The sequence below is a fragment of the Phoenix dactylifera genome, chromosome 4 (assembly GCF_051530095.1).
Source record: "Phoenix dactylifera cultivar Ajwa chromosome 4, Ajwa_hap1_PhDact_Kaust_v1.1, whole genome shotgun sequence".
Lineage (NCBI taxonomy): Eukaryota > Viridiplantae > Streptophyta > Magnoliopsida > Arecales > Arecaceae > Phoenix > Phoenix dactylifera.
The window spans coordinates 38,075,105-38,099,048 of record NC_143193.1 but is presented as its reverse complement, the minus strand read 5'-3'; the positions used below and the strand labels follow the sequence as shown (position 1 = coordinate 38,099,048).

Below are 23,944 nucleotides of genomic sequence, written 5' to 3'. Positions count from 1 at the left end.
TTTTTTGATAATATTTATTTTTAATTTTTCGGCTTTTGGCTTTTCCTCTTCGGATAATTTTTTTCCCCCGAAAATAAACTGAGTCCGGAGACTCGCGGTGCCATGCCGCATAGCGGAACAGCGCGTTGAATCCTACGCCAGAACGGCCCCGGCAGCGCGAATGTCTCGGGCCGTCGAGGTCTGCTGCTTTGTCATAAAAGGGAGTTTCGAAGGGCATGTCATGGGTGCGATCATACCAGCACTAATGCACCGGATCCCATCCAAACTCCGCAGTTAAGCGTGCTTGGGCGAGAGTAGTACTAGGATGGGTGACCCCCTGGGAAGTCCTCGTGTTGCACCCTTTTTATTTTTTGCCCGCTTTTTTATTTTTTGATAATATTTATTTTTAATTTTTTGGCTTTTGGCTTTTCCTCTTCGGATAATTTTTTTCCCCCGAAAATAAACTGAGTCCGGAGACTGGCGGTGCCATGCCGCATAGCGGAACAGCGCGTTGAATCATACGCCAGAACGGCCCCGGCAGCGCGAATGTCTCGGGCCGTCGAGGTCTGCTGCTTTGTCTTAAAAGGGAGTTTCGAAGGGCATGTCTTGGGTGCGATCATACCAGCACTAATGCACCGGATCCCATCAGAACTCCGCAGTTAAGCGTGCTTGGGTGAGAGTAGTACTAGGATGGGTGACCCCCTGGGAAGTCCTCGTGTTGCACCCTTTTTATTTTTTGCCCGCTTTTTTACTTTTTGATAATATTTATTTTTAATTTTTCGGCTTTTGGCTTTTCCTCTTCGGATAATTTTTTTCCCCCGACAATAAACTGAGTCCGGGGTCTGGCGGTGCCATGCCGCATAGCGGGACCAGCGCTTTGAATCCTACGCCAGAACGGCCCCGGCAGCGTGAATGTCTCGGGCCGTCGAGGTCTGCTGCTTTGTCATAAAAGGGAGTTTCGAAGGGCATGTCATGGGTGCGATCATACCAGCACTAATGCACCGGATCCCATCAGAACTCCGTAGTTAAGCGTGCTTGGGCGAGAGTAGTACTAGGATGGGTGACCCCCTGGGAAGTCCTCGTGTTGCACCCTTTTTATTTTTTGCCCGCTTTTTTATTTTTTGATAATATTTATTTTTAATTTTTCGGCTTTTGGCTTTTCCTCTTCGGATAATTTTTTTTTTCCGAAAATAAACTGAGTCCGGAGACTGGCGGTGCCATGCCGCATAGCGGAACAGCGCGTTGAATCCTACGCCAGAACGGCCCCGGCAGCGCGAATGTCTCGGGCCGTCGCGGTCTGCTGCTTTGTCATAAAAGGGAGTTTCGAAGGGCATGTCATGGGTGCGATCATACCAGCACTAATGCACCGGATCCCATCATAACTCCGCAGTTAAGCGTGCTTGGGCGAGAGAAGTACTATGATGGGTGACCCCCTGGGAAGTCCTCGTGTTGCACCCTTTTTATTTTTTGCCCGCTTTTTTATTTTTTGATAATATTTATTTTTTATTATTTGGCTTTTGGCTTTTCCTCTTCGGATAATTTTTTCCCCCCGAAAATAAACTGAGTCCGGAGATTGGCGGTGCCATGCCGCATAGCGGAACAGCGCGTTGAATCCTACGCCAGAACGGCCCCGGCAGCGCGAATGTCTCGGGCCGTCGAGGTCTGCTGCTTTGTCATAAAAGGGAGTTTCGAAGGGCATGTCATGGGTGCGATCATACCAGCACTAATGCACCGGATCCCATCAGAACTCCGCAGTTAAGCGTGCTTGGGCGAGAGTAGTACTAGGATGGGTGACCCCTTGGGAAGTCCTCGTGTTGCACCCCTTTTATTTTTTGCCCGCTTTTTTATTTTTTGATAACATTTATTTTTTATTTTTCGGCTTTTGGCTTTTCCTCTTCGGATAATTTTTTTCCCCCGACAATAAACTGAGTCCGGGGACTGGCGGTGCCATGCCGCATAGCGGGACCAGCGCGTTGAATCCTACGCCAGAACGGCCCCGGCAGCGTGAATGTCTCGGGCCGTCGAGGTCTGCTGCTTTGTCATAAAAGGGAGTTTCGAAGGGCATGTCATGGGTGCGATCATACCAGCACTAATGCACCGGATCCCATCAGAACTCCGTAGTTAAGCGTGCTTGGGCGAGAGTAGTACTAGGATGGGTGACCCCCTGGGAAGTCCTCGTGTTGCACCCTTTTTATTTTTTGCCCGCTTTTTTATTTTTTGATAATATTTATTTTTAATTTTTCGGCTTTTGGCTTTTCCTCTTCGGATAATTTTTTTCCCCCGACAATAAACTGAGTCCGGAGACTGGCGGTGCCATGCCGCATAGCGGAACAGCGTGTTGAATCCTACGCCAGAACGGCCCCGGCAGCGCGAATGTCTCGGGCCGTCGAGGTCTGCTGCTTTGTCATAAAAGGGAGTTTCGAAGGGCATCTCTTGGGTGCGATCATACCAGCACTAATGCACCGGATCCCATCAGAACTCCGCAGTTAAGCGTGCTTGGGCGAGAGTAGTACTAGGATGGGTGACCCCCTGGGAAGTCCTCGTGTTGCACCCTTTTTATTTTTTGCCCGCTTTTTTATTTTTTGATAATATTTATTTTTAATTTTTCGGCTTTTGGCTTTTCCTCTTCGGATAATTTTTTTTTTCCGAAAATAAACTGAGTCCGGAGACTGGCGGTGCCATGCCGCATAGCGGAACAGCGCGTTGAATCCTACGCCAGAACGGCCCCGGCAGCGCGAATGTCTCGGGCCGTCGCGGTCTGCTGCTTTGTCATAAAAGGGAGTTTCGAAGGGCATGTCATGGGTGCGATCATACCAGCACTAATGCACCGGATCCCATCATAACTCCGCAGTTAAGCGTGCTTGGGCGAGAGAAGTACTAGGATGGGTGACCCCCTGGGAAGTCCTCGTGTTGCACCCTTTTTATTTTTTGCCCGCTTTTTTATTTTTTGATAATATTTATTTTTAATTATTTGGCTTTTGGCTTTTCCTCTTCGGATAATTTTTTCCCCCCGAAAATAAACTGAGTCCGGAGGCTGGCGGTGCCATGCCGCATAGCGGAACAGCGCGTTGAATCCTACGCCAGAACGGCCCCGGCAGCGCGAATGTCTCGGGCCGTCGAGGTCTGCTGCTTTGTCATAAAAGGGAGTTTCGAAGGGCATGTCATGGGTGCGATCATACCAGCACTAATGCACCGGATCCCATCAGAACTCCGCAGTTAAGCGTGCTTGGGCGAGAGTAGTACTAGGATGGGTGACCCCTTGGGAAGTCCTCGTGTTGCACCCCTTTTATTTTTTGCCCGCTTTTTTATTTTTTGATAACATTTATTTTTTATTTTTCGGCTTTTGGCTTTTCCTCTTCGGATAATTTTTTTCCCCCGAAAATAAACTGAGTCCGGAGACTGGCGGTGCCATGCCGCATAGCGGAACAGCGTGTTGAATCCTACGCCAGAACGGCCCCGGCAGCGCGAATGTCTCGGGCCGTCGAGGTCTGCTGCTTTGTCATAAAAGGGAGTTTCGAAGGGCATGTCATGGGTGCGATCATACCAGCACTAATGCACCGGATCCCATCAGAACTCCGTAGTTAAGCGTGCTTGGGCGAGAGTAGTACTAGGATGGGTGACCCCCTGGGAAGTCCTCGTGTTGCACCCTTTTTATTTTTTGCCCGCTTTTTTATTTTTTGATAATATTTATTTTTAATTTTTCGGCTTTTGGCTTTTCCTCTTCGGATAATTTTTTTTTTCCGAAAATAAACTGAGTCCGGAGACTGGCGGTGCCATGCCGCATAGCGGAACAGCGCGTTGAATCCTACGCCAGAACGGCCCCGGCAGCGCGAATGTCTCGGGCCGTCGCGGTCTGCTGCTTTGTCATAAAAGGGAGTTTCGAAGGGCATGTCATGGGTGCGATCATACCAGCACTAATGCACCGGATCCCATCATAACTCCGCAGTTAAGCGTGCTTGGGCGAGAGAAGTACTATGATGGGTGACCCCCTGGGAAGTCCTCGTGTTGCACCCTTTTTATTTTTTGCCCGCTTTTTTATTTTTTGATAATATTTATTTTTTATTATTTGGCTTTTGGCTTTTCCTCTTCGGATAATTTTTTCCCCCCGAAAATAAACTGAGTCCGGAGATTGGCGGTGCCATGCCGCATAGCGGAACAGCGCGTTGAATCCTACGCCAGAACGGCCCCGGCAGCGCGAATGTCTCGGGCCGTCGAGGTCTGCTGCTTTGTCATAAAAGGGAGTTTCGAAGGGCATGTCATGGGTGCGATCATACCAGCACTAATGCACCGGATCCCATCAGAACTCCGCAGTTAAGCGTGCTTGGGCGAGAGTAGTACTAGGATGGGTGACCCCTTGGGAAGTCCTCGTGTTGCACCCCTTTTATTTTTTGCCCGCTTTTTTATTTTTTGATAACATTTATTTTTTATTTTTCGGCTTTTGGCTTTTCCTCTTCGGATAATTTTTTTCCCCCGACAATAAACTGAGTCCGGGGACTGGCGGTGCCATGCCGCATAGCGGGACCAGCGCGTTGAATCCTACGCCAGAACGGCCCCGGCAGCGTGAATGTCTCGGGCCGTCGAGGTCTGCTGCTTTGTCATAAAAGGGAGTTTCGAAGGGCATGTCATGGGTGCGATCATACCAGCACTAATGCACCGGATCCCATCAGAACTCCGTAGTTAAGCGTGCTTGGGCGAGAGTAGTACTAGGATGGGTGACCCCCTGGGAAGTCCTCGTGTTGCACCCTTTTTATTTTTTGCCCGCTTTTTTATTTTTTGATAATATTTATTTTTAATTTTTCGGCTTTTGGCTTTTCCTCTTCGGATAATTTTTTTTTTCCGAAAATAAACTGAGTCCGGAGACTGGCGGTGCCATGCCGCATAGCGGAACAGCGCGTTGAATCCTACGCCAGAACGGCCCCGGCAGCGCGAAAGTCTCGGGCCGTCGAGGTCTGCTGCTTTGTCATAAAAGGGAGTTTCGAAGGGCATCTCTTGGGTGCGATCATACCAGCACTAATGCACCGGATCCCATCAGAACTCCGCAGTTAAGCGTGCTTGGGCGAGAGTAGTACTAGGATGGGTGACCCCCTGGGAAGTCCTCGTGTTGCACCCTTTTTATTTTTTGCCCGCTTTTTTATTTTTTGATAATATTTATTTTTAATTTTTCGGCTTTTGGCTTTTCCTCTTCGGATAATTTTTTTTTTCCGAAAATAAACTGAGTCCGGAGACTGGCGGTGCCATGCCGCATAGCGGAACAGCGCGTTGAATCCTACGCCAGAACGGCCCCGGCAGCGCGAATGTCTCGGGCCGTCGCGGTCTGCTGCTTTGTCATAAAAGGGAGTTTCGAAGGGCATGTCATGGGTGCGATCATACCAGCACTAATGCACCGGATCCCATCATAACTCCGCAGTTAAGCGTGCTTGGGCGAGAGAAGTACTAGGATGGGTGACCCCCTGGGAAGTCCTCGTGTTGCACCCTTTTTATTTTTTGCCCGCTTTTTTATTTTTTGATAATATTTATTTTTAATTATTTGGCTTTTGGCTTTTCCTCTTCGGATAATTTTTTCCCCCCGAAAATAAACTGAGTCCGGAGGCTGGCGGTGCCATGCCGCATAGCGGAACAGCGCGTTGAATCCTACGCCAGAACGGCCCCGGCAGCGCGAATGTCTCGGGCCGTCGAGGTCTGCTGCTTTGTCATAAAAGGGAGTTTCGAAGGGCATGTCATGGGTGCGATCATACCAGCACTAATGCACCGGATCCCATCAGAACTCCGCAGTTAAGCGTGCTTGGGCGAGAGTAGTACTAGGATGGGTGACCCCTTGGGAAGTCCTCGTGTTGCACCCCTTTTATTTTTTGCCCGCTTTTTTATTTTTTGATAACATTTATTTTTTATTTTTCGGCTTTTGGCTTTTCCTCTTCGGATAATTTTTTTCCCCCGAAAATAAACTGAGTCCGGAGACTGGCGGTGCCATGCCGCATAGCGGAACAGCGTGTTGAATCCTACGCCAGAACGGCCCCGGCAGCGCGAATGTCTCGGGCCGTCGAGGTCTGCTGCTTTGTCATAAAAGGGAGTTTCGAAGGGCATGTCTTGGGTGCGATCATACCAGCACTAATGCACCGGATCCCATCAGAACTCCGCAGTTAAGCGTGCTTGGGCGACAGTAGTACTAGGATGGGTGACCCCTTGGGAAGTCCTCGTGTTGCACCTTTTTTATTTTTTTCTCCACTTTTTTATTTTTTGATAATATTTATTTTTAATTTTTCGGCTTTTGGCTTTTCCTCTTCGGATAATTTTTTTCCCCCGAAAATAAACTGAGTCCGGAGACTGGCGGTGCCATGCCGCATAGCGGGACCAGCGCGTTGAATCCTACGCCAGAACGGCCCCGGCGGCGCGAATGTCTCGAGCCGTCGAGGTCTGCCGCTTTGTCATAAAAGGGAGTTTCGATGGGCATGTCATGGGTGCGATCATACCAGCACTAATGCACCGGATCCCATCAGAACTCCGCAGTTAAGCATGCTTGGGCGAGAGTAGTACTAGGATGGGTGACCCCCTGGGAAGTCCTCGTGTTGCACCCCTTTTATTTTTTGCCCGCTTTTTTATTTTTTGATAATATTTATTTTTAATTTTTCGGCTTTTGGCTTTTCCTCTTCGGATAATTTTTTTCCCCCGAAAATAAACTGAGTCCGGAGACTCGCGGTGCCATGCCGCATAGCGGAACAGCGCGTTGAATCCTACGTCAGAACGGCCCCGGCAGCGCGAATGCCTCGGGCCGTCGAGGTCTGCTGCTTTGTCATAAAAGGGAGTTTCGAAGGGCATGTCATGGGTGCGATCATACCAGCACTAATGCACCGGATCCGATCAGAACACCGCAGTTAAGCGTTCTTGGGCGAGAGTAGTACTAGGATGGGTGACCCCCTGGGAAGTCCTCGTGTTGCACCCTTTTTATTTTTTGCCCGCTTTTTTATTTTTTGATAATATTTATTTTTAATTTTTCGGCTTTTGGCTTTTCCTCTTCGGATAATTTTTTTTCCCCGACAATAAACTGAGTCCGGAGACTGGCGGTGCCATGCCGCATAGCGGGACCAGCGCGTTGAATCCTACGCCAGAACGGCCCCGGCAGCGCGAATGTCTCGGGCCGTCAAGGTCTGCTGCTTTGTCATAAAAGGGAGTTTCGAAGGGCATATCATGGGTGCGATCATACCAGCACTAATGCACCGGATCCCATCAGAACTCCACAGTTAAGCGTGCATGGGCGAGAGTAGTACTAGGATGGGTGACCCCCTGGGAAGTCCTCGTGTTGCACCCCTTTTATTTTTTGCCCGCTTTTTTATTTTTTGATAACATTTATTTTTAATTTTTTGGCATTTGGCTTTTCCTCTTCGGATAATTTTTTTCCCCCGAAAATAAACTGAGTCCGGAGACTCGCGGCGCCATGCCGCATAGCGGAACAGCGCGTTGAATCCTACGCCAGAACGGCCCCGGCAGCGCGAATGTCTCGGGCCGTCGAGGTCTGCTGCTTTGTCATAAAAGGGAGTTTCGAAGGGCATGTCTTGGGTGCGATCATACCAGCACTAATGCACCGGATCCCATCAGAACTCCGCAGTTAAGCGTGCTTGGGCGACAGTAGTACTAGGATGGGTGACCCCTGGGGAAGTCCTCGTGTTGCACCTTTTTTATTTTTTTCTCCACTTTTTTATTTTTTGATAATATTTATTTTTAATTTTTCGGCTTTTGGCTTTTCCTCTTCGGATAATTTTTTTCCCCCGAAAATAAACTGAGTCCGGAGACTGGCGGTGCCATGCCGCATAGCGGGACCAGCGCGTTGAATCCTACGCCAGAACGGCCCCGGCGGCGCGAATGTCTCGAGCCGTCGAGGTCTGCCGCTTTGTCATAAAAGGGAGTTTCGATGGGCATGTCATGGGTGCGATCATACCAGCACTAATGCACCGGATCCCATCAGAACTCCGCAGTTAAGCGTGCTTGGGCGAGAGTAGTACTAGGATGGGTGACCCCCTGGGAAGTCCTCGTGTTGCACCCTTTTTATTTTTTTCTCCACTTTTTTATTTTTTGACAATATTTATTTTTAATTTTTCGGCTTTTGGCTTTTCCTCTTCGGATAATTTTTTTCCCCCGAAAATAAACTGAGTCCGGAGACTGGCGGTGCCATGCCGCATAGCGGGACCAGCGCGTTGAATCCTACGCCAGAACGGCCCCGGCAGCACGAATGTCTCGGGCCGTCGAGGTCCGCTGCTTTGTCATAAAAGGGAGTTTCGATGGGCATGTCATGGGTGCGATCATACCAGCACTAATGCACCGGATCCCATCAGAACTCCGCAGTTAAGCGTGCTTGGGCGAGAGTAGTACTAGGATGGGTGACCCCCTGGGAAGTCCTCGTGTTGCACCCCTTTTATTTTTTGCCCGCTTTTTTATTTTTTGATAATATTTATTTTTAATTTTTCGGCTTTTGGCTTTTCCTCTTCGGATAATTTTTTCCCCCGAAAATAAACTGAGTCCGGAGACTCGCGGTGCCATGCCGCATAGCGGAACAGCGCGTTGAATCCTACGCCAGAACGGCCCCGGCAGCACGAATGTCTCGGGCCGTCGAGGTCCGCTGCTTTGTCATAAAAGGGAGTTTCGATGGGCATGTCATGGGTGCGATCATACCAGCACTAATGCACCGGATCCCATCAGAACTCCGCAGTTAAGCGTGCTTGGGCGAGAGTAGTACTAGGATGGGTGACCCCCTGGGAAGTCCTCGTGTTGCACCCCTTTTATTTTTTGCCCGCTTTTTTATTTTTTGATAATATTTATTTTTAATTTTTCGGCTTTTGGCTTTTCCTCTTCGGATAATTTTTTTCCCCCGAAAATAAACTGAGTCCGGAGACTCGCGGCGCCATGCCGCATAGCGGAACAGCGCGTTAAATCCTACGCCAGAACGGCCCCGGCAGCGCGAATGTCTCGGGCCGTCGAGGTCTGCTGCTTTGTCATAAAAGGGTGTTTCGATGGGCATGTCATCGGTGCGATCATACCAGCACTAATGTACCGGATCCCATCAGAACTCCGCAGTTAAGCGTGCTTGGGCGAGAGTAGTACTAGGATGGGTGACCCCCTGGGAAGTCCTCGTGCTGCACCCTTTTATTTTTTGCCCGCTTTTTTATTTTTTGATAATATTTATTTTTAATTTTTCGGCTTTTGGCTTTTCCTCTTCGGATAATTTTTTTCCCCCGAAAATAAACTGAGTCCGGAGACTCGCGGTGCCATGCCGCATAGCGGAACAGCGCGTTGAATCCTACGCCAGAACGGCCCCGGCAGCGCGAATGTCTCGGGCCGTCGAGGTCTGCTGCTTTGTCATAAAAGGGAGTTTCGAAGGGCATGTCATGGGTGCGATCATACCAGCACTAATGCACCGGATCCCATCCAAACTCCGCAGTTAAGCGTGCTTGGGCGAGAGTAGTACTAGGATGGGTGACCCCCTGGGAAGTCCTCGTGTTGCACCCTTTTTATTTTTTTCTCCACTTTTTTATTTTTTGACAATATTTATTTTTAATTTTTCGGCTTTTGGCTTTTCCTCTTCGGATAATTTTTTTCCCCCGAAAATAAACTGAGTCCGGAGACTGGCGGTGCCATGCCGCATAGCGGGACCAGCGCGTTGAATCCTACGCCAGAACGGCCCCGGCAGCACGAATGTCTCGGGCCGTCGAGGTCCGCTGCTTTGTCATAAAAGGGAGTTTCGATGGGCATGTCATGGGTGCGATCATACCAGCACTAATGCACCGGATCCCATCAGAACTCCGCAGTTAAGCGTGCTTGGGCGAGAGTAGTACTAGGATGGGTGACCCCCTGGGAAGTCCTCGTGTTGCACCCCTTTTATTTTTTGCCCGCTTTTTTATTTTTTGATAATATTTATTTTTAATTTTTCGGCTTTTGGCTTTTCCTCTTCGGATAATTTTTTCCCCCGAAAATAAACTGAGTCCGGAGACTCGCGGTGCCATGCCGCATAGCGGAACAGCGCGTTGAATCCTACGCCAGAACGGCCCCGGCAGCACGAATGTCTCGGGCCGTCGAGGTCCGCTGCTTTGTCATAAAAGGGAGTTTCGATGGGCATGTCATGGGTGCGATCATACCAGCACTAATGCACCGGATCCCATCAGAACTCCGCAGTTAAGCGTGCTTGGGCGAGAGTAGTACTAGGATGGGTGACCCCCTGGGAAGTCCTCGTGTTGCACCCCTTTTATTTTTTGCCCGCTTTTTTATTTTTTGATAATATTTATTTTTAATTTTTCGGCTTTTGGCTTTTCCTCTTCGGATAATTTTTTTCCCCCGAAAATAAACTGAGTCCGGAGACTCGCGGCGCCATGCCGCATAGCGGAACAGCGCGTTAAATCCTACGCCAGAACGGCCCCGGCAGCGCGAATGTCTCGGGCCGTCGAGGTCTGCTGCTTTGTCATAAAAGGGTGTTTCGATGGGCATGTCATCGGTGCGATCATACCAGCACTAATGTACCGGATCCCATCAGAACTCCGCAGTTAAGCGTGCTTGGGCGAGAGTAGTACTAGGATGGGTGACCCCCTGGGAAGTCCTCGTGCTGCACCCTTTTATTTTTTGCCCGCTTTTTTATTTTTTGATAATATTTATTTTTAATTTTTCGGCTTTTGGCTTTTCCTCTTCGGATAATTTTTTTCCCCCGAAAATAAACTGAGTCCGGAGACTCGCGGTGCCATGCCGCATAGCGGAACAGCGCGTTGAATCCTACGCCAGAACGGCCCCGGCAGCGCGAATGTCTCGGGCCGTCGAGGTCTGCTGCTTTGTCATAAAAGGGAGTTTCGAAGGGCATGTCATGGGTGCGATCATACCAGCACTAATGCACCGGATCCCATCCAAACTCCGCAGTTAAGCGTGCTTGGGCGAGAGTAGTACTAGGATGGGTGACCCCCTGGGAAGTCCTCGTGTTGCACCCTTTTTATTTTTTTCTCCACTTTTTTATTTTTTGACAATATTTATTTTTAATTTTTCGGCTTTTGGCTTTTCCTCTTCGGATAATTTTTTTCCCCCGAAAATAAACTGAGTCCGGAGACTGGCGGTGCCATGCCGCATAGCGGGACCAGCGCGTTGAATCCTACGCCAGAACGGCCCCGGCAGCACGAATGTCTCGGGCCGTCGAGGTCCGCTGCTTTGTCATAAAAGGGAGTTTCGATGGGCATGTCATGGGTGCGATCATACCAGCACTAATGCACCGGATCCCATCAGAACTCCGCAGTTAAGCGTGCTTGGGCGAGAGTAGTACTAGGATGGGTGACCCCCTGGGAAGTCCTCGTGTTGCACCCCTTTTATTTTTTGCCCGCTTTTTTATTTTTTGATAATATTTATTTTTAATTTTTCGGCTTTTGGCTTTTCCTCTTCGGATAATTTTTTCCCCCGAAAATAAACTGAGTCCGGAGACTCGCGGTGCCATGCCGCATAGCGGAACAGCGCGTTGAATCCTACGCCAGAACGGCCCCGGCAGCACGAATGTCTCGGGCCGTCGAGGTCCGCTGCTTTGTCATAAAAGGGAGTTTCGTTGGGCATGTCATGGGTGCGATCATACCAGCACTAATGCACCGGATCCCATCAGAACTCCGCAGTTAAGCGTGCTTGGGCGAGAGTAGTACTAGGATGGGTGACCCCCTGGGAAGTCCTCGTGTTGCACCCCTTTTATTTTTTGCCCGCTTTTTTATTTTTTGATAATATTTATTTTTAATTTTTCGGCTTTTGGCTTTTCCTCTTCGGATAATTTTTTTCCCCCGAAAATAAACTGAGTCCGGAGACTCGCGGCGCCATGCCGCATAGCGGAACAGCGCGTTAAATCCTACGCCAGAACGGCCCCGGCAGCGCGAATGTCTCGGGCCGTCGAGGTCTGCTGCTTTGTCATAAAAGGGTGTTTCGATGGGCATGTCATCGGTGCGATCATACCAGCACTAATGTACCGGATCCCATCAGAACTCCGCAGTTAAGCGTGCTTGGGCGAGAGTAGTACTAGGATGGGTGACCCCCTGGGAAGTCCTCGTGTTGCACCCTTTTATTTTTTGCCCGCTTTTTTATTTTTTGATAATATTTATTTTTAATTTTTCGGCTTTTGGCTTTTCCTCTTCGGATAATTTTTTTCCCCCGAAAATAAACTGAGTCCGGAGACTCGCGGTGCCATGCCGCATAGCGGAACAGCGCGTTGAATCCTACGCCAGAACGGCCCCGGCAGCGCGAATGTCTCGGGCCGTCGAGGTCTGCTGCTTTGTCATAAAAGGGAGTTTCGAAGGGCATGTCATGGGTGCGATCATACCAGCACTAATGCACCGGATCCCATCCAAACTCCGCAGTTAAGCGTGCTTGGGCGAGAGTAGTACTAGGATGGGTGACCCCCTGGGAAGTCCTCGTGTTGCACCCTTTTTATTTTTTGCCCGCTTTTTTATTTTTTGATAATATTTATTTTTAATTTTTTGGCTTTTGGCTTTTCCTCTTCGGATAATTTTTTTCCCCCGAAAATAAACTGAGTCCGGAGACTGGCGGTGCCATGCCTTATAGCGGAACAGCGCGTTGAATCATACGCCAGAACGGCCCCGGCAGCGCGAATGTCTCGGGCCGTCGAGGTCTGCTGCTTTGTCTTAAAAGGGAGTTTCGAAGGGCATGTCTTGGGTGCGATCATACCAGCACTAATGCACCGGATCCCATCAGAACTCCGCAGTTAAGCGTGCTTGGGTGAGAGTAGTACTAGGATGGGTGACCCCCTGGGAAGTCCTCGTGTTGCACCCTTTTTATTTTTTGCCCGCTTTTTTACTTTTTGATAATATTTATTTTTAATTTTTCGGCTTTTGGCTTTTCCTCTTCGGATAATTTTTTTCCCCCGACAATAAACTGAGTCCGGGGTCTGGCGGTGCCATGCCGCATAGCGGGACCAGCGCGTTGAATCCTACGCCAGAACGGCCCCGGCAGCGTGAATGTCTCGGGCCGTCGAGGTCTGCTGCTTTGTCATAAAAGGGAGTTTCGAAGGGCATGTCATGGGTGCGATCATACCAGCACTAATGCACCGGATCCCATCAGAACTCCGTAGTTAAGCGTGCTTGGGCGAGAGTAGTACTAGGATGGGTGACCCCCTGGGAAGTCCTCGTGTTGCACCCTTTTTATTTTTTGCCCGCTTTTTTATTTTTTGATAATATTTATTTTTAATTTTTCGGCTTTTGGCTTTTCCTCTTCGGATAATTTTTTTTTTCCGAAAATAAACTGAGTCCGGAGACTGGCGGTGCCATGCCGCATAGCGGAACAGCGCGTTGAATCCTACGCCAGAACGGCCCCGGCAGCGCGAATGTCTCGGGCCGTCGCGGTCTGCTGCTTTGTCATAAAAGGGAGTTTCGAAGGGCATGTCATGGGTGCGATCATACCAGCACTAATGCACCGGATCCCATCATAACTCCGCAGTTAAGCGTGCTTGGGCGAGAGAAGTACTATGATGGGTGACCCCCTGGGAAGTCCTCGTGTTGCACCCTTTTTATTTTTTGCCCGCTTTTTTATTTTTTGATAATATTTATTTTTTATTATTTGGCTTTTGGCTTTTCCTCTTCGGATAATTTTTTCCCCCCGAAAATAAACTGAGTCCGGAGATTGGCGGTGCCATGCCGCATAGCGGAACAGCGCGTTGAATCCTACGCCAGAACGGCCCCGGTAGCGCGAATGTCTCGGGCCGTCGAGGTCTGCTGCTTTGTCATAAAAGGGAGTTTCGAAGGGCATGTCATGGGTGCGATCATACCAGCACTAATGCACCGGATCCCATCAGAACTCCGCAGTTAAGCGTGCTTGGGCGAGAGTAGTAATAGGATGGGTGACCCCTTGGGAAGTCCTCGTGTTGCACCCCTTTTATTTTTTGCCCGCTTTTTTATTTTTTGATAACATTTATTTTTTATTTTTCGGCTTTTGGCTTTTCCTCTTCGGATAATTTTTTTCCCCCGACAATAAACTGAGTCCGGGGACTGGCGGTGCCATGCCGCATAGCGGGACCAGCGCGTTGAATCCTACGCCAGAACGGCCCCGGCAGCGTGAATGTCTCGGGCCGTCGAGGTCTGCTGCTTTGTCATAAAAGGGAGTTTCGAAGGGCATGTCATGGGTGCGATCATACCAGCACTAATGCACCGGATCCCATCAGAACTCCGTAGTTAAGCGTGCTTGGGCGAGAGTAGTACTAGGATGGGTGACCCCCTGGGAAGTCCTCGTGTTGCACCCTTTTTATTTTTTGCCCGCTTTTTTATTTTTTGATAATATTTATTTTTAATTTTTCGGCTTTTGGCTTTTCCTCTTCGGATAATTTTTTTCCCCCGACAATAAACTGAGTCCGGAGACTGGCGGTGCCATGCCGCATAGCGGAACAGCGTGTTGAATCCTACGCCAGAACGGCCCCGGCAGCGCGAATGTCTCGGGCCGTCGAGGTCTGCTGCTTTGTCAAAAAAGGGAGTTTCGAAGGGCATCTCTTGGGTGCGATCATACCAGCACTAATGCACCGGATCCCATCAGAACTCCGCAGTTAAGCGTGCTTGGGCGAGAGTAGTACTAGGATGGGTGACCCCCTGGGAAGTCCTCGTGTTGCACCCTTTTTATTTTTTGCCCGCTTTTTTATTTTTTGATAATATTTATTTTTAATTTTTCGGCTTTTGGCTTTTCCTCTTCGGATAATTTTTTTCCCCCGACAATAAACTGAGTCCGGAGACTGGCGGTGCCATGCCGCATAGCGGGACCAGCGCGTTGAATCCTACGCCAGAACGGCCCCGGCAGCGTGAATGTCTCGGGCCGTCGAGGTCTGCTGCTTTGTCATAAAAGGGAGTTTCGAAGGGCATGTCATGGGTGCGATCATACCAGCACTAATGCACCGGATCCCATCAGAACTCCGTAGTTAAGCGTGCTTGGGCGAGAGTAGTACTAGGATGGGTGACCCCCTGGAAAGTCCTCGTGTTGCACCCTTTTTATTTTTTGCCCATTTTTTTATTTTTTGATAATATTTATTTTTAATTTTTCGGCTTTTGGCTTTTCCTCTTCGGATAATTTTTTTTTTTCCGAAAATAAACTGAGTCCGGAGACTGGCGGTGCCATGCCGCATAGCGGAACAGCGCGTTGAATCCTACGCCAGAACGGCCCCGGCAGCGCGAATGTCTCGGGCCGTCGCGGTCTGCTGCTTTGTCATAAAAGGGAGTTTCGAAGGGCATGTCATGGGTGCGATCATTCCAGCACTAATGCACCGGATCCCATCATAACTCCGCAGTTAAGCGTGCTTGGGCGAGAGGAGTACTAGGATGGGTGACCCCCTGGGAAGTCCTCGTGTTGCACCCTTTTTATTTTTTGCCCGCTTTTTTATTTTTTGATAATATTTATTTTTAATTTTTTGGCTTTTGGCTTTTCCTCTTCGGATAATTTTTTCCCCCCGAAAATAAACTGAGTCCGGAGACTGGCGGTGCCATGCCGCATAGCGGGACCAGCGCGTTGAATCCTACGCCAGAACGGCCCCGGCAGCGTGAATGTCTCGGGCCGTCGAGGTCTGCTGCTTTGTCATAAAAGGGAGTTTCGAAGGGCATGTCATTGGTGCGATCATACCAGCACTAATGCACCAGATCCCATCAGAACTCCGTAGTTAAGCGTGCTTGGGCGAGAGTAGTACTAGGATGGGTGACCCCCTGGGAAGTCCTCGTGTTGCACCCTTTTTATTTTTTGCCCACTTTTTTATTTTTTGATAATATTTATTTTTAATTTTTCGGCTTTTGGCTTTTCCTCTTCGGATATTTTTTTTTTTTCCGAAAATAAACTGAGTCCGGAGACTGGCGGTGCCATGCCGCATAGCGGAACAGCGCGTTGAATCCTACGCCAGAACGGCCCCGGCAGCGCGAATGTCTCGGGCCGTCGCGGTCTGCTGCTTTGTCATAAAAGGGAGTTTCGAAGGGCATGTCATGGGTGCGATCATTCCAGCACTAATGCACCGGATCCCATCATAACTCCGCAGTTAAGCGTGCTTGGGCGAGAGGAGTACTAGGATGGGTGACCCCCTGGGAAGTCCTCGTGTTGCACCCTTTTTATTTTTTGCCCGCTTTTTTATTTTTTGATAATATTTATTTTTAATTTTTCGGCTTTTGGCTTTTCCTCTTCGGATAATTTTTTCCTCCCGAAAATAAACTGAGTCCGGAGACTGGCGGTGCCATGCCGCATAGCGGGACCAGCGCGTTGAATCCTACGCCAGAACGGCCCCGGCGGCGCGAATGTCTCGGGCCGTCGAGGTCTGCTGCTTTGTCATAAAAGGGAGTTTCGATGGGCATGTCATGGGTGCGATCATACCAGCACTAATGCACCGGATCCCATCAGAACTCCGCAGTTAAGCGTGCTTGGGCGAGAGTAGTACTAGGATGGGTGACCCCCTGGGAAGTCCTCGTGTTGCACCCTTTTTATTTTTTTCTCCACTTTTTTATTTTTTGACAATATTTATTTTTAATTTTTCGGCTTTTGGCTTTTCCTCTTCGGATAATTTTTTTCCCCCGAAAATAAACTGAGTCCGGAGACTGGCGGTGCCATGCCGCATAGCGGGACCAGCGCGTTGAATCCTACGCCAGAACGGCCCCGGCGGCGCGAATGTCTCGGGCCGTCGAGGTCTGCTGCTTTGTCATAAAAGGGAGTTTCGATGGGCATGTCATGGGTGCGATCATACCAGCACTAATGCACCGGATCCCATCAGAACTCCGCAGTTAAGCGTGCTTGGGCGAGAGTAGTACTAGGATGGGTGACCCCCTGGGAAGTCCTCGTGTTGCACCCCTTTTATTTTTTGCCCGCTTTTTTATTTTTTGATAATATTTATTTTTAATTTTTCGGCTTTTGGCTTTTCCTCTTCGGATAATTTTTTTCTCCCGAAAATAAACTGAGTCCGGAGACTCGCGGTGCCATGCCGCATAGCGGAACAGCGCGTTGAATCCTACGCCAGAACGGCCCCGGCAGCGCGAATGCCTCGGGCCGTCGAGATCTGCTGCTTTGTCATAAAAGGGAGTTTCGAAGGGCATGTCATGGGTGCGATCATACCAGCACTAATGCACCGGATCCGATCAGAACTCCGCAGTTAAGCGTGCTTGGGCGAGAGTAGTACTAGGATGGGTGACCCCCTGGGAAGTCCTCGTGTTGCACCCTTTTTATTTTTTGCCCGCTTTTTTATTTTTTGATAATATTTATTTTTAATTTTTCGGCTTTTGGCTTTTCCTCTTCGGATAATTTTTTTTTTCCGAAAATAAACTGAGTCCGGAGACTGGCGGTGCCATGCCGCAGAGCGGAATAGCGCGTTGAATCCTACGCCAGAACGGCCCCGGCAGCGCGAATGTCTCGGGCCGTCGCGGTCTGCTGCTTTGTCATAAAAGGGAGTTTCGAAGGGCATGTCATGGGTGCGATCATACCAGCACTAATGCACCGGATCCCATCATAACTCCGCAGTTAAGCGTGCTTGGGCGAGAGAAGTACTAGGATGGGTGACCCCCTGGGAAGTCCTCGTGTTGCACCCTTTTTATTTTTTGCCCGCTTTTTTATTTTTTGATAATATTTATTTTTAATTTTTTGGCTTTTGGCTTTTCCTCTTCGGATAATTTTTTTCCCCCGAAAATAAACTGAGTCCGGAGACTGGCGATGCCATGCCGCATAGCGGAACAGCGCGTTGAATCATACGCCAGAACGGCCCCGGCAGCGCGAATGTCTCGGGCCGTCGAGGTCTGCTGCTTTGTCTTAAAAGGGAGTTTCGAAGGGCATGTCTTGGGTGCGATCATACCAGCACTAATGCACCGGATCCCATCAGAACTCCGCAGTTAAGCGTGCTTGGGTGAGAGTAGCACTAGGATGGGTGACCCCCTGGGAAGTCCTCGTGTTGCACCCTTTTTATTTTTTGCCCGCTTTTTTATTTTTTGATAATATTTATTTTTAATTTTTCGGCTTTTGGCTTTTCCTCTTCGGATAATTTTTTTCCCCCGACAATAAACAGAGTCCGGGGACTGGCGGTGCCATGCCGCATAGCGGGACCAGCGCGTTGAATCATACGCCAGAACGGCCCCGGCAGCGTGAATGTCTCGGGCCGTCGAGGTCTGCTGCTTTGTCATAAAAGGTAGTTTCGAAGGGCATGTCATGGGTGCGATCATACCAGCACTAATGCACCGGATCCCATCAGAACTCCGTAGTTAAGCGTGCTTGGGCGAGAGTAGTACTAGGATGGGTGACCACCTGGGAAGTCCTCGTGTTGCACCCTTTTTATTTTTTGCCCGCTTTTTTATTTTTTGATAATATTTATTTTTAATTTTTCGGCTTTTGGCTTTTCCTCTTCGGATAATTTTTTTTTTTCCGAAAATAAACTGAGTCCGGAGACTGGCGGTGCCATGCCGCATAGCGGAACAGCGCGTTGAATCCTACGCCAGAACGGCCCCGGCAGCGCGAATGTCTCGGGCCGTCGCGGTCTGCTGCTTTGTCATAAAAGGGAGTTTCGAAGGGCATGTCATGGGTGCGATCATTCCAGCACTAATGCACCGGATCCCATCATAACTCCGCAGTTAAGCGTGCTTGGGCGAGAGGAGTACTAGGATGGGTGACCCCCTGGGAAGTCCTCGTGTTGCACCCTTTTTATTTTTTGCCCGCTTTTTTATTTTTTGATAATATTTATTTTTAATTTTTTGGCTTTTGGCTTTTCCTCTTCGGATAATTTTTTCCCCCCGAAAATAAACTGAGTCCGGAGACTGGCGGTGCCATGCCGCATAGCGGGACCAGCGCGTTGAATCCTACGCCAGAACGGCCCCGGCAGCGTGAATGTCTCGGGCCGTCGAGGTCTGCTGCTTTGTCATAAAAGGGAGTTTCGAAGGGCATGTCATTGGTGCGATCATACCAGCACTAATGCACCAGATCCCATCAGAACTCCGTAGTTAAGCGTGCTTGGGCGAGAGTAGTACTAGGATGGGTGACCCCCTGGGAAGTCCTCGTGTTGCACCCTTTTTATTTTTTGCCCACTTTTTTATTTTTTGATAATATTTATTTTTAATTTTTCGGCTTTTGGCTTTTCCTCTTCGGATAATTTTTTTTTTTCCGAAAATAAACTGAGTCCGGAGACTGGCGGTGCCATGCCGCATAGCGGAACAGCGCGTTGAATCCTACGCCAGAACGGCCCCGGCAGCGCGAATGTCTCGGGCCGTCGCGGTCTGCTGCTTTGTCATAAAAGGGAGTTTCGAAGGGCATGTCATGGGTGCGATCATTCCAGCACTAATGCACCGGATCCCATCATAACTCCGCAGTTAAGCGTGCTTGGGCGAGAGGAGTACTAGGATGGGTGACCCCCTGGGAAGTCCTCGTGTTGCACCCTTTTTATTTTTTGCCCGCTTTTTTATTTTTTGATAATATTTATTTTTAATTTTTCGGCTTTTGGCTTTTCCTCTTCGGATAATTTTTTCCTCCCGAAAATAAACTGAGTCCGGAGACTGGCGGTGCCATGCCGCATAGCGGGACCAGCGCGTTGAATCCTACGCCAGAACGGCCCCGGCGGCGCGAATGTCTCGGGCCGTCGAGGTCTGCTGCTTTGTCATAAAAGGGAGTTTCGATGGGCATGTCATGGGTGCGATCATACCAGCACTAATGCACCGGATCCCATCAGAACTCCGCAGTTAAGCGTGCTTGGGCGAGAGTAGTACTAGGATGGGTGACCCCCTGGGATGTCCTCGTGTTGCACCCTTTTTATTTTTTTCTCCACTTTTTTATTTTTTGACAATATTTATTTTTAATTTTTCGGCTTTTGGCTTTTCCTCTTCGGATAATTTTTTTCCCCCGAAAATAAACTGAGTCCGGAGACTGGCGGTGCCATGCCGCATAGCGGGACCAGCGCGTTGAATCCTACGCCAGAACGGCCCCGGCGGCGCGAATGTCTCGGGCCGTCGAGGTCTGCTGCTTTGTCATAAAAGGGAGTTTCGATGGGCATGTCATGGGTGCGATCATACCAGCACTAATGCACCGGATCCCATCAGAACTCCGCAGTTAAGCGTGCTTGGGCGAGAGTAGTACTAGGATGGGTGACCCCCTGGGAAGTCCTCGTGTTGCACCCCTTTTATTTTTTGCCCGCTTTTTTATTTTTTGATAATATTTATTTTTAATTTTTCGGCTTTTGGCTTTTCCTCTTCGGATAATTTTTTTCTCCCGAAAATAAACTGAGTCCGGAGACTCGCGGTGCCATGCCGCATAGCGGAACAGCGCGTTGAATCCTACGCCAGAACGGCCCCGGCAGCGCGAATGCCTCGGGCCGTCGAGATCTGCTGCTTTGTCATAAAAGGGAGTTTCGAAGGGCATGTCATGGGTGCGATCATACCAGCACTAATGCACCGGATCCGATCAGAACTCCGCAGTTAAGCGTGCTTGGGCGAGAGTAGTACTAGGATGGGTGACCCCCTGGGAAGTCCTCGTGTTGCACCCTTTTTATTTTTTGCCCGCTTTTTTATTTTTTGATAATATTTATTTTTAATTTTTCGGCTTTTGGCTTTTCCTCTTCGGATAATTTTTTTTTTCCGAAAATAAACTGAGTCCGGAGACTGGCGGTGCCATGCCGCAGAGCGGAATAGCGCGTTGAATCCTACGCCAGAACGGCCCCGGCAGCGCGAATGTCTCGGGCCGTCGCGGTCTGCTGCTTTGTCATAAAAGGGAGTTTCGAAGGGCATGTCATGGGTGCGATCATACCAGCACTAATGCACCGGATCCCATCATAACTCCGCAGTTAAGCGTGCTTGGGCGAGAGAAGTACTAGGATGGGTGACCCCCTGGGAAGTCCTCGTGTTGCACCCTTTTTATTTTTTGCCCGCTTTTTTATTTTTTGATAATATTTATTTTTAATTTTTTGGCTTTTGGCTTTTCCTCTTCGGATAATTTTTTTTCCCCGAAAATAAACTGAGTCCGGAGACTGGCGATGCCATGCCGCATAGCGGAACAGCGCGTTGAATCATACGCCAGAACGGCCCCGGCAGCGCGAATGTCTCGGGCCGTCGAGGTCTGCTGCTTTGTCTTAAAAGGGAGTTTCGAAGGGCATGTCTTGGGTGCGATCATACCAGCACTAATGCACCGGATCCCATCAGAACTCCGCAGTTAAGCGTGCTTGGGTGAGAGTAGCACTAGGATGGGTGACCCCCTGGGAAGTCCTCGTGTTGCACCCTTTTTATTTTTTGCCCGCTTTTTTATTTTTTGATAATATTTATTTTTAATTTTTCGGCTTTTGGCTTTTCCTCTTCGGATAATTTTTTTCCCCCGACAATAAACAGAGTCCGGGGACTGGCGGTGCCATGCCGCATAGCGGGACCAGCGCGTTGAATCATACGCCAGAACGGCCCCGGCAGCGTGAATGTCTCGGGCCGTCGAGGTCTGCTGCTTTGTCATAAAAGGTAGTTTCGAAGGGCATGTCATGGGTGCGATCATACCAGCACTAATGCACCGGATCCCATCAGAACTCCGTAGTTAAGCGTGCTTGGGCGAGAGTAGTACTAGGATGGGTGACCACCTGGGAAGTCCTCGTGTTGCACCCTTTTTATTTTTTGCCCGCTTTTTTATTTTTTGATAATATTTATTTTTAATTTTTCGGCTTTTGGCTTTTCCTCTTCGGATAATTTTTTTTTCCGAAAATAAACTGAGTCCGGAGACTGGCGGTGCCATGCCGCATAGCGGAACAGCGCGTTGAATCCTATGCCAGAACGGCCCCGGCAGCGCGAATGTCTCGGGCCGTCGCGGTCTGCTGCTTTGTCATAAAAGGGAGTTTCGAAGGGCATGTCATGGGTGCGATCATACCAGCACTAATGCACCGGATCCCATCATAACTCCGCAGTTAAGCGTGCTTGGGCGAGAGAAGTACTAGGATGGGTGACCCCCTGGGAAGTCCTCGTGTTGCACCCTTTTTATTTTTTGCCCGCTTTTTTATTTTTTGATAATATTTATTTTTTATTATTTGGCTTTTGGCTTTTCCTCTTCGGATAATTTTTTCCCCCCGAAAATAAACTGAGTCCGGAGACTAGCGGTGCCATGCCGCATAGCGGAACAGCGCGTTGAATCCTACGCCAGAACGGCCCCGGCAGCGCGAATGTCTCGGGCCGTCGAGGTCTGCTGCTTTGTCATAAAAGGGAGTTTCGAAGGGCATGTCATGGGTGCGATCATACCAGCACTAATGCACCGGATCCCATCAGAACTCCGCAGTTAAGCGTGCTTGGGCGAGAGTAGTACTAGGATGGGTGACCCCCTGGGAAGTCCTCGTGTTGCACCCTTTTTATTTTTTGCCCGCTTTTTTATTTTTTGATAATATTTATTTTTTATTATTTGGCTTTTGGCTTTTCCTCTTCGGATAATTTTTTCCCCCGAAAATAAACTGAGTCCGGAGACTGGCGGTGCCATGCCGCATAGCGGGACCAGCGCGTTGAATCCTACGCCAGAACGGCCCCGGCGGCGCGAATGTCTCGGGCCGTCGAGGTCTGCTGCTTTGTCATAAAAGGAAGTTTCGATGGGCATGTCATGGGTGCGATCATACCAGCACTAATGCACCGGATCCCATCAGAACTCCGCAGTTAAGCGTGCTTGGGCGAGAGTAGTACTAGGATGGGTGACCCCCTGGGAAGTCCTCGTGTTGCACCCCTTTTATTTTTTGCCCGCTTTTTTATTTTTTGATAATATTTATTTTTAATTTTTCGGCTTTTGGCTTTTCCTCTTCGGATAATTTTTTTCCCCCGAAAATAAACTAAGTCCGGAGACTCGCGGTGCCATGCCGCATAGCGGAACAGCGCGTTGAATCCTATGCCAAAACGGCCCCGGCAGCGCGAATGCCTCGGGCCGTCGAGATCTGCTGCTTTGTCATAAAAGGGAGTTTCGAAGGGCATGTCATGGGTGCGATCATACCAGCACTAATGCACCGGATCCGATCAGAACTCCGCAGTTAAGCGTGCTTGGGCGAGAGTAGTACTAGGATGGGTGACCCCCTGGGAAGTCCTCGTGTTGCACCCTTTTTATTTTTTGCCCGCTTTTTTATTTTTTGATAATATTTATTTTTAATTTTTCGGCTTTTGGCTTTTCCTCTTCGGATAATTTTTTTTTTCCGAAAATAAACTGAGTCCGGAGACTGGCGGTGCCATGCCGCAGAGCGGAATAGCGCGTTGAATCCTACGCCAGAACGGCCCCGGCAGCGCGAATGTCTCGGGCCGTCGCGGTCTGCTGCTTTGTCATAAAAGGGAGTTTCGAAGGGCATGTCATGGGTGCGATCATACCAGCACTAATGCACCGGATCCCATCATAACTCCGCAGTTAAGCGTGCTTGGGCGAGAGAAGTACTAGGATGGGTGACCCCCTGGGAAGTCCTCGTGTTGCACCCTTTTTATTTTTTGCCCGCTTTTTTATTTTTTGATAATATTTATTTTTAATTTTTTGGCTTTTGGCTTTTCCTCTTCGGATAATTTTTTTCCCCCGAAAATAAACTGAGTCCGGAGACTGGCGATGCCATGCCGCATAGCGGAACAGCGCGTTGAATCATACGCCAGAACGGCCCCGGCAGCGCGAATGTCTCGGGCCGTCGAGGTCTGCTGCTTTGTCTTAAAAGGGAGTTTCGAAGGGCATGTCTTGGGTGCGATCATACCAGCACTAATGCACCGGATCCCATCAGAACTCCGCAGTTAAGCGTGCTTGGGTGAGAGTAGCACTAGGATGGGTGACCCCCTGGGAAGTCCTCGTGTTGCACCCTTTTTATTTTTTGCCCGCTTTTTTATTTTTTGATAATATTTATTTTTAATTTTTCGGCTTTTGGCTTTTCCTCTTCGGATAATTTTTTTCCCCCGACAATAAACAGAGTCCGGGGACTGGCGGTGCCATGCCGCATAGCGGGACCAGCGCGTTGAATCATACGCCAGAACGGCCCCGGCAGCGTGAATGTCTCGGGCCGTCGAGGTCTGCTGCTTTGTCA

The 23,944-nt window shown here is 49.4% G+C and overlaps 64 non-coding genes and 1 pseudogene across 64 annotated transcripts; all 65 read left to right on the top strand.

The window, feature by feature from the left end:
* Positions 1–222: 222 nt before the first annotated feature.
* LOC149764917 (5S ribosomal RNA) lies at positions 223–341 on the top strand. Its single transcript, XR_016403359.1, has one exon. It is a non-coding gene; the product is annotated as a 5S ribosomal RNA (ribosomal RNA).
* Positions 342–587: 246 nt separating this feature from the next.
* On the top strand, positions 588–706 carry LOC149764916 (5S ribosomal RNA). The gene has a single exon (XR_016402360.1). It is a non-coding gene; the product is annotated as a 5S ribosomal RNA (ribosomal RNA).
* Positions 707–953: 247 nt separating this feature from the next.
* LOC149764915 (5S ribosomal RNA) lies at positions 954–1,072 on the top strand. Its single transcript, XR_016412672.1, has one exon. It is a non-coding gene; the product is annotated as a 5S ribosomal RNA (ribosomal RNA).
* Positions 1,073–1,318: 246 nt separating this feature from the next.
* On the top strand, positions 1,319–1,437 carry LOC149764914 (5S ribosomal RNA). Its single transcript, XR_016406892.1, has one exon. It is a non-coding gene; the product is annotated as a 5S ribosomal RNA (ribosomal RNA).
* A 246-nt stretch (positions 1,438–1,683) lies between these two features.
* On the top strand, positions 1,684–1,802 carry LOC149764913 (5S ribosomal RNA). The gene has a single exon (XR_016412707.1). It is a non-coding gene; the product is annotated as a 5S ribosomal RNA (ribosomal RNA).
* Positions 1,803–2,049: 247 nt separating this feature from the next.
* LOC149764912 (5S ribosomal RNA) lies at positions 2,050–2,168 on the top strand. Its single transcript, XR_016412671.1, has one exon. It is a non-coding gene; the product is annotated as a 5S ribosomal RNA (ribosomal RNA).
* A 246-nt stretch (positions 2,169–2,414) lies between these two features.
* LOC149764911 (5S ribosomal RNA) lies at positions 2,415–2,533 on the top strand. The gene has a single exon (XR_016412379.1). It is a non-coding gene; the product is annotated as a 5S ribosomal RNA (ribosomal RNA).
* Positions 2,534–2,779: 246 nt separating this feature from the next.
* On the top strand, positions 2,780–2,898 carry LOC149764910 (5S ribosomal RNA). Its single transcript, XR_016406697.1, has one exon. It is a non-coding gene; the product is annotated as a 5S ribosomal RNA (ribosomal RNA).
* Positions 2,899–3,144: 246 nt separating this feature from the next.
* Positions 3,145–3,263, top strand: LOC149764909 (5S ribosomal RNA). Its single transcript, XR_016412706.1, has one exon. It is a non-coding gene; the product is annotated as a 5S ribosomal RNA (ribosomal RNA).
* A 246-nt stretch (positions 3,264–3,509) lies between these two features.
* Positions 3,510–3,628, top strand: LOC149764908 (5S ribosomal RNA). The gene has a single exon (XR_016412670.1). It is a non-coding gene; the product is annotated as a 5S ribosomal RNA (ribosomal RNA).
* Positions 3,629–3,874: 246 nt separating this feature from the next.
* LOC149764907 (5S ribosomal RNA) lies at positions 3,875–3,993 on the top strand. Its single transcript, XR_016406891.1, has one exon. It is a non-coding gene; the product is annotated as a 5S ribosomal RNA (ribosomal RNA).
* Positions 3,994–4,239: 246 nt separating this feature from the next.
* On the top strand, positions 4,240–4,358 carry LOC149764906 (5S ribosomal RNA). Its single transcript, XR_016412704.1, has one exon. It is a non-coding gene; the product is annotated as a 5S ribosomal RNA (ribosomal RNA).
* A 247-nt stretch (positions 4,359–4,605) lies between these two features.
* LOC149764905 (5S ribosomal RNA) lies at positions 4,606–4,724 on the top strand. The gene has a single exon (XR_016412669.1). It is a non-coding gene; the product is annotated as a 5S ribosomal RNA (ribosomal RNA).
* Positions 4,725–4,970: 246 nt separating this feature from the next.
* On the top strand, positions 4,971–5,089 carry LOC149764904 (5S ribosomal RNA). Its single transcript, XR_016412378.1, has one exon. It is a non-coding gene; the product is annotated as a 5S ribosomal RNA (ribosomal RNA).
* Positions 5,090–5,335: 246 nt separating this feature from the next.
* On the top strand, positions 5,336–5,454 carry LOC149764903 (5S ribosomal RNA). The gene has a single exon (XR_016406696.1). It is a non-coding gene; the product is annotated as a 5S ribosomal RNA (ribosomal RNA).
* A 246-nt stretch (positions 5,455–5,700) lies between these two features.
* Positions 5,701–5,819, top strand: LOC149764902 (5S ribosomal RNA). Its single transcript, XR_016412703.1, has one exon. It is a non-coding gene; the product is annotated as a 5S ribosomal RNA (ribosomal RNA).
* Positions 5,820–6,065: 246 nt separating this feature from the next.
* On the top strand, positions 6,066–6,184 carry LOC149764901 (5S ribosomal RNA). The gene has a single exon (XR_016407100.1). It is a non-coding gene; the product is annotated as a 5S ribosomal RNA (ribosomal RNA).
* A 248-nt stretch (positions 6,185–6,432) lies between these two features.
* On the top strand, positions 6,433–6,551 carry LOC149764900 (5S ribosomal RNA). The gene has a single exon (XR_016402605.1). It is a non-coding gene; the product is annotated as a 5S ribosomal RNA (ribosomal RNA).
* A 246-nt stretch (positions 6,552–6,797) lies between these two features.
* LOC149764899 (5S ribosomal RNA) lies at positions 6,798–6,916 on the top strand (annotated as a pseudogene).
* A 247-nt stretch (positions 6,917–7,163) lies between these two features.
* Positions 7,164–7,282, top strand: LOC149764898 (5S ribosomal RNA). The gene has a single exon (XR_016404397.1). It is a non-coding gene; the product is annotated as a 5S ribosomal RNA (ribosomal RNA).
* A 246-nt stretch (positions 7,283–7,528) lies between these two features.
* On the top strand, positions 7,529–7,647 carry LOC149764897 (5S ribosomal RNA). The gene has a single exon (XR_016408255.1). It is a non-coding gene; the product is annotated as a 5S ribosomal RNA (ribosomal RNA).
* A 248-nt stretch (positions 7,648–7,895) lies between these two features.
* Positions 7,896–8,014, top strand: LOC149764896 (5S ribosomal RNA). The gene has a single exon (XR_016412377.1). It is a non-coding gene; the product is annotated as a 5S ribosomal RNA (ribosomal RNA).
* A 248-nt stretch (positions 8,015–8,262) lies between these two features.
* LOC149764895 (5S ribosomal RNA) lies at positions 8,263–8,381 on the top strand. Its single transcript, XR_016411284.1, has one exon. It is a non-coding gene; the product is annotated as a 5S ribosomal RNA (ribosomal RNA).
* A 245-nt stretch (positions 8,382–8,626) lies between these two features.
* LOC149764894 (5S ribosomal RNA) lies at positions 8,627–8,745 on the top strand. Its single transcript, XR_016411283.1, has one exon. It is a non-coding gene; the product is annotated as a 5S ribosomal RNA (ribosomal RNA).
* Positions 8,746–8,991: 246 nt separating this feature from the next.
* On the top strand, positions 8,992–9,110 carry LOC149764893 (5S ribosomal RNA). The gene has a single exon (XR_016407688.1). It is a non-coding gene; the product is annotated as a 5S ribosomal RNA (ribosomal RNA).
* A 245-nt stretch (positions 9,111–9,355) lies between these two features.
* LOC149764892 (5S ribosomal RNA) lies at positions 9,356–9,474 on the top strand. Its single transcript, XR_016403358.1, has one exon. It is a non-coding gene; the product is annotated as a 5S ribosomal RNA (ribosomal RNA).
* Positions 9,475–9,722: 248 nt separating this feature from the next.
* On the top strand, positions 9,723–9,841 carry LOC149764891 (5S ribosomal RNA). The gene has a single exon (XR_016411281.1). It is a non-coding gene; the product is annotated as a 5S ribosomal RNA (ribosomal RNA).
* A 245-nt stretch (positions 9,842–10,086) lies between these two features.
* On the top strand, positions 10,087–10,205 carry LOC149764890 (5S ribosomal RNA). The gene has a single exon (XR_016411280.1). It is a non-coding gene; the product is annotated as a 5S ribosomal RNA (ribosomal RNA).
* Positions 10,206–10,451: 246 nt separating this feature from the next.
* LOC149764889 (5S ribosomal RNA) lies at positions 10,452–10,570 on the top strand. The gene has a single exon (XR_016407687.1). It is a non-coding gene; the product is annotated as a 5S ribosomal RNA (ribosomal RNA).
* A 245-nt stretch (positions 10,571–10,815) lies between these two features.
* Positions 10,816–10,934, top strand: LOC149764888 (5S ribosomal RNA). The gene has a single exon (XR_016403357.1). It is a non-coding gene; the product is annotated as a 5S ribosomal RNA (ribosomal RNA).
* A 248-nt stretch (positions 10,935–11,182) lies between these two features.
* On the top strand, positions 11,183–11,301 carry LOC149764887 (5S ribosomal RNA). Its single transcript, XR_016411279.1, has one exon. It is a non-coding gene; the product is annotated as a 5S ribosomal RNA (ribosomal RNA).
* A 245-nt stretch (positions 11,302–11,546) lies between these two features.
* LOC149764886 (5S ribosomal RNA) lies at positions 11,547–11,665 on the top strand. The gene has a single exon (XR_016411278.1). It is a non-coding gene; the product is annotated as a 5S ribosomal RNA (ribosomal RNA).
* Positions 11,666–11,911: 246 nt separating this feature from the next.
* LOC149764885 (5S ribosomal RNA) lies at positions 11,912–12,030 on the top strand. Its single transcript, XR_016405046.1, has one exon. It is a non-coding gene; the product is annotated as a 5S ribosomal RNA (ribosomal RNA).
* Positions 12,031–12,275: 245 nt separating this feature from the next.
* LOC149764884 (5S ribosomal RNA) lies at positions 12,276–12,394 on the top strand. Its single transcript, XR_016403356.1, has one exon. It is a non-coding gene; the product is annotated as a 5S ribosomal RNA (ribosomal RNA).
* A 246-nt stretch (positions 12,395–12,640) lies between these two features.
* Positions 12,641–12,759, top strand: LOC149764883 (5S ribosomal RNA). Its single transcript, XR_016402359.1, has one exon. It is a non-coding gene; the product is annotated as a 5S ribosomal RNA (ribosomal RNA).
* Positions 12,760–13,006: 247 nt separating this feature from the next.
* LOC149764882 (5S ribosomal RNA) lies at positions 13,007–13,125 on the top strand. Its single transcript, XR_016412668.1, has one exon. It is a non-coding gene; the product is annotated as a 5S ribosomal RNA (ribosomal RNA).
* A 246-nt stretch (positions 13,126–13,371) lies between these two features.
* On the top strand, positions 13,372–13,490 carry LOC149764881 (5S ribosomal RNA). The gene has a single exon (XR_016406890.1). It is a non-coding gene; the product is annotated as a 5S ribosomal RNA (ribosomal RNA).
* A 246-nt stretch (positions 13,491–13,736) lies between these two features.
* LOC149764880 (5S ribosomal RNA) lies at positions 13,737–13,855 on the top strand. The gene has a single exon (XR_016403847.1). It is a non-coding gene; the product is annotated as a 5S ribosomal RNA (ribosomal RNA).
* Positions 13,856–14,102: 247 nt separating this feature from the next.
* On the top strand, positions 14,103–14,221 carry LOC149764879 (5S ribosomal RNA). Its single transcript, XR_016412667.1, has one exon. It is a non-coding gene; the product is annotated as a 5S ribosomal RNA (ribosomal RNA).
* A 246-nt stretch (positions 14,222–14,467) lies between these two features.
* LOC149764878 (5S ribosomal RNA) lies at positions 14,468–14,586 on the top strand. Its single transcript, XR_016412376.1, has one exon. It is a non-coding gene; the product is annotated as a 5S ribosomal RNA (ribosomal RNA).
* A 247-nt stretch (positions 14,587–14,833) lies between these two features.
* Positions 14,834–14,952, top strand: LOC149764877 (5S ribosomal RNA). Its single transcript, XR_016403365.1, has one exon. It is a non-coding gene; the product is annotated as a 5S ribosomal RNA (ribosomal RNA).
* Positions 14,953–15,199: 247 nt separating this feature from the next.
* On the top strand, positions 15,200–15,318 carry LOC149764876 (5S ribosomal RNA). Its single transcript, XR_016408765.1, has one exon. It is a non-coding gene; the product is annotated as a 5S ribosomal RNA (ribosomal RNA).
* Positions 15,319–15,565: 247 nt separating this feature from the next.
* Positions 15,566–15,684, top strand: LOC149764875 (5S ribosomal RNA). Its single transcript, XR_016405506.1, has one exon. It is a non-coding gene; the product is annotated as a 5S ribosomal RNA (ribosomal RNA).
* Positions 15,685–15,931: 247 nt separating this feature from the next.
* Positions 15,932–16,050, top strand: LOC149764874 (5S ribosomal RNA). The gene has a single exon (XR_016408764.1). It is a non-coding gene; the product is annotated as a 5S ribosomal RNA (ribosomal RNA).
* Positions 16,051–16,297: 247 nt separating this feature from the next.
* On the top strand, positions 16,298–16,416 carry LOC149764873 (5S ribosomal RNA). The gene has a single exon (XR_016412375.1). It is a non-coding gene; the product is annotated as a 5S ribosomal RNA (ribosomal RNA).
* Positions 16,417–16,664: 248 nt separating this feature from the next.
* Positions 16,665–16,783, top strand: LOC149764872 (5S ribosomal RNA). Its single transcript, XR_016411277.1, has one exon. It is a non-coding gene; the product is annotated as a 5S ribosomal RNA (ribosomal RNA).
* Positions 16,784–17,029: 246 nt separating this feature from the next.
* On the top strand, positions 17,030–17,148 carry LOC149764871 (5S ribosomal RNA). Its single transcript, XR_016404307.1, has one exon. It is a non-coding gene; the product is annotated as a 5S ribosomal RNA (ribosomal RNA).
* Positions 17,149–17,394: 246 nt separating this feature from the next.
* On the top strand, positions 17,395–17,513 carry LOC149764870 (5S ribosomal RNA). Its single transcript, XR_016406695.1, has one exon. It is a non-coding gene; the product is annotated as a 5S ribosomal RNA (ribosomal RNA).
* A 246-nt stretch (positions 17,514–17,759) lies between these two features.
* On the top strand, positions 17,760–17,878 carry LOC149764869 (5S ribosomal RNA). The gene has a single exon (XR_016407029.1). It is a non-coding gene; the product is annotated as a 5S ribosomal RNA (ribosomal RNA).
* A 247-nt stretch (positions 17,879–18,125) lies between these two features.
* On the top strand, positions 18,126–18,244 carry LOC149764868 (5S ribosomal RNA). Its single transcript, XR_016410719.1, has one exon. It is a non-coding gene; the product is annotated as a 5S ribosomal RNA (ribosomal RNA).
* A 247-nt stretch (positions 18,245–18,491) lies between these two features.
* On the top strand, positions 18,492–18,610 carry LOC149764867 (5S ribosomal RNA). The gene has a single exon (XR_016408763.1). It is a non-coding gene; the product is annotated as a 5S ribosomal RNA (ribosomal RNA).
* A 247-nt stretch (positions 18,611–18,857) lies between these two features.
* Positions 18,858–18,976, top strand: LOC149764866 (5S ribosomal RNA). Its single transcript, XR_016405505.1, has one exon. It is a non-coding gene; the product is annotated as a 5S ribosomal RNA (ribosomal RNA).
* A 247-nt stretch (positions 18,977–19,223) lies between these two features.
* LOC149764865 (5S ribosomal RNA) lies at positions 19,224–19,342 on the top strand. Its single transcript, XR_016408762.1, has one exon. It is a non-coding gene; the product is annotated as a 5S ribosomal RNA (ribosomal RNA).
* A 247-nt stretch (positions 19,343–19,589) lies between these two features.
* On the top strand, positions 19,590–19,708 carry LOC149764864 (5S ribosomal RNA). Its single transcript, XR_016403887.1, has one exon. It is a non-coding gene; the product is annotated as a 5S ribosomal RNA (ribosomal RNA).
* A 248-nt stretch (positions 19,709–19,956) lies between these two features.
* LOC149764863 (5S ribosomal RNA) lies at positions 19,957–20,075 on the top strand. The gene has a single exon (XR_016411276.1). It is a non-coding gene; the product is annotated as a 5S ribosomal RNA (ribosomal RNA).
* A 246-nt stretch (positions 20,076–20,321) lies between these two features.
* Positions 20,322–20,440, top strand: LOC149764862 (5S ribosomal RNA). The gene has a single exon (XR_016404306.1). It is a non-coding gene; the product is annotated as a 5S ribosomal RNA (ribosomal RNA).
* A 246-nt stretch (positions 20,441–20,686) lies between these two features.
* LOC149764861 (5S ribosomal RNA) lies at positions 20,687–20,805 on the top strand. The gene has a single exon (XR_016406694.1). It is a non-coding gene; the product is annotated as a 5S ribosomal RNA (ribosomal RNA).
* Positions 20,806–21,051: 246 nt separating this feature from the next.
* Positions 21,052–21,170, top strand: LOC149764860 (5S ribosomal RNA). The gene has a single exon (XR_016407028.1). It is a non-coding gene; the product is annotated as a 5S ribosomal RNA (ribosomal RNA).
* A 247-nt stretch (positions 21,171–21,417) lies between these two features.
* LOC149764859 (5S ribosomal RNA) lies at positions 21,418–21,536 on the top strand. The gene has a single exon (XR_016410708.1). It is a non-coding gene; the product is annotated as a 5S ribosomal RNA (ribosomal RNA).
* Positions 21,537–21,781: 245 nt separating this feature from the next.
* LOC149764858 (5S ribosomal RNA) lies at positions 21,782–21,900 on the top strand. The gene has a single exon (XR_016406693.1). It is a non-coding gene; the product is annotated as a 5S ribosomal RNA (ribosomal RNA).
* Positions 21,901–22,146: 246 nt separating this feature from the next.
* LOC149764857 (5S ribosomal RNA) lies at positions 22,147–22,265 on the top strand. Its single transcript, XR_016412374.1, has one exon. It is a non-coding gene; the product is annotated as a 5S ribosomal RNA (ribosomal RNA).
* Positions 22,266–22,511: 246 nt separating this feature from the next.
* On the top strand, positions 22,512–22,630 carry LOC149764856 (5S ribosomal RNA). The gene has a single exon (XR_016411275.1). It is a non-coding gene; the product is annotated as a 5S ribosomal RNA (ribosomal RNA).
* A 246-nt stretch (positions 22,631–22,876) lies between these two features.
* LOC149764855 (5S ribosomal RNA) lies at positions 22,877–22,995 on the top strand. Its single transcript, XR_016404305.1, has one exon. It is a non-coding gene; the product is annotated as a 5S ribosomal RNA (ribosomal RNA).
* A 246-nt stretch (positions 22,996–23,241) lies between these two features.
* On the top strand, positions 23,242–23,360 carry LOC149764854 (5S ribosomal RNA). The gene has a single exon (XR_016406692.1). It is a non-coding gene; the product is annotated as a 5S ribosomal RNA (ribosomal RNA).
* Positions 23,361–23,606: 246 nt separating this feature from the next.
* LOC149764853 (5S ribosomal RNA) lies at positions 23,607–23,725 on the top strand. The gene has a single exon (XR_016407027.1). It is a non-coding gene; the product is annotated as a 5S ribosomal RNA (ribosomal RNA).
* The last annotated feature ends 219 nt before the right edge of the window (positions 23,726–23,944 follow it).